Raw genomic sequence first — 2,509 nt, forward strand, 5'->3', positions numbered from 1 at the left:
AAGCCTCTTATAACTATTTAACTTTATATCATATATTTATTTTATTTGTTACCTATCTTTCCTACTAGAATATAGGGTCCTCAGGAGCATAGACTACATAGATCACAATGTGAGTGGTCCCTCTGGAGTCAAATAGTACCATCCAGCCTGAACAGGAGCTTTGTCTCTTCTCTTTTCTTTACACAGTTATCCCCATCAATCAGAACATTACCCAGCATTCACTTGGTCCTCAGTAAATATCTGACAATGAATAAGTCTTTACAAAGAGGGCATTGTATCTGACCAATCCTTTTTTGGTGGTGGAGGGTGGTCTAGTGTACTTTAAACAGAGAGAGAACAAAAAGATAACTAGAAATAATGAATCATTTAATGTTATCCCATTAAAGTGTTATGTAATCACTTGGAATTAAATATAGATGAATTAGTGTTCTTATGTTCTTTCTGCTTTCACTTGTGATTTTAGGGATCAGAGGAAGCAGTTCCAGGTACTTGTGGAGAACAAGTTTTATGAATGGTTGATTAATACAGGACATCGCCAGCAGCTGGACAGCCTTGTCCCTCCTGCAGCAGGCTCCAAACAAGCAGCAGGATAGGGATCCTACATCAAAATACTGGTAGGCATTTATAATGTACACCACTTAAAACATTCTTTGGGGGAAATCTTCCGAGTGTAAATAAAATGCACAATATTATATTATTAAACATTGCCAAATGTTTTCTACCACTCCCACCAGTATACACAGACCTTTACATACCCGTATTTTTATTACCATATTTTATAGTGAAAAGACCAACCAAAGTGGAGCCTGTAGAAATTTGGGCAAACACAATAGCCAACTTTTAACTTTTTTGCTTTTTGCGTGGTACAAGTTGTACCATCCAAAGATAATATAACTTCTCAGTATAGGATTGGTGCCTAACGAACTGATTCATCCATACCATGGAATGCATCTTTAAAAATAATGAAGTTTATCTGTATGTGCTGATACTGAGTGATCTCTAAGCTCAGGGGAAAAAGTAAAATGTTGCTTTGTGTGTTTGAAAATAGAGAGGGATTATCATACGTATTTATATACTAATCGTATGACTAAACTTTTTGAAAAGATATAAAGAAATTGTGAACAGTGTTTGTCTTTGAGAAATGAGACTGGATATCTATCTAGGGTGGGAAAAAACTTATTCTTCATTTGTTTTAAGATTTAATCACATAAGATGTGAATTAAAATTCACCTTTTTAAAGTGAAGAATTTAGTGGCTTTTAAATATATGCAAAGTTTGGGCAACCATAACCATTAATAAATCTAGAACATTTTCATCATCCCCAAAATAAAGTCCATTGGCAGTCACTCCCCATTCCTCCAGCCTTCTATATCTCGTCTTCCCCTCAGCCCCTGGCAACCACTAATCTACTATGTCTATTCTGGACATTTCATATAAATGGAATTGTACAACATGTGGCCTTCTGTGTCTGGCTTCTTTCACTTTGCATGTTTTCAAGGTTCGTCAATGTTATAGCATGTATCAGTACTCCATTCTTTTTCATAGCCAGATAATATTCCGTTGTGTGGATCTGCCACTTGGTTTATCTGTTCATCAGTTGATGGACATTTGGGTTGTTTCCACTTTTCGGCTATTCTGAATAGTGCTGCTATGTACATTTGTGTAGAAGATTTTGTGTAGACATATTTTTTTTTGTTTTTTTGTTTTTGTTGTTTTTATTTCAGGGTATTGTGAGGGTGCAAACATTATGGTTACATGTTTTTATTTCTCATAGGTATATATCAAAGAGTGGAATTGCAAGGACACATTCTCACTTTTTAAGGAACTGCGGTTTTCCAAAGTTGTGAAAATGTGTTCTTTATTGTTTATTTTACATATTACTTACATTTTAAAGTATGTATTGTTAAAAAATTTCTTTTACATTTAGTTAATACGTGCTGAGATTAAGAATTAGAAATCTCATGGGGATTATACAAAGGAAATGGTAAAAATTTTACTTTAAGCCTGCCAATATTTTATGTCTATGTATGAATTTCTTCTATTATGAACTTATGTGACACTTAGAAAAAAGGAATATAATTAACTTAAACTATCATCTGACCTTGATAATTTATGTGATTGTATAAATGCATGGTTCTTTTTCTTACTATTTGCATGAAGGCAATAGAAAATTGTTATTAATTTTTCTTTTGTTATCTTCAGGGCCCTGTGGAAGCATGAGGATGAATGGAGGATGCTGCTCATCTTGAAACTAAATTGGGAAGGCACTCTTGCTGCTTAAGAGATGTTGGGGCTTCTTCTTCCTATTTAAGACTTTTTGATTTTCCTTCCACATTCATTTATTACTGTTTAGGTTGAATTTTAGCTAAACTTCTGACTTTCATATAAACATGTTGTTTATAGAATATCAGAAGACTCATCTTTATGATGCCAAAATGAAAAGTTGATGAAAGCAGTCCTATTGCATATATGTTAATATTAAAGTGATTGAATGTAGATTTGGAAGTGT

This window comes from Propithecus coquereli, unplaced genomic scaffold, assembly GCF_000956105.1.
Source record: "Propithecus coquereli isolate 6110/MARCELLA unplaced genomic scaffold, Pcoq_1.0 Scaffold10, whole genome shotgun sequence".
NCBI classification, from domain to species: Eukaryota; Metazoa; Chordata; class Mammalia; order Primates; family Indriidae; genus Propithecus; species Propithecus coquereli.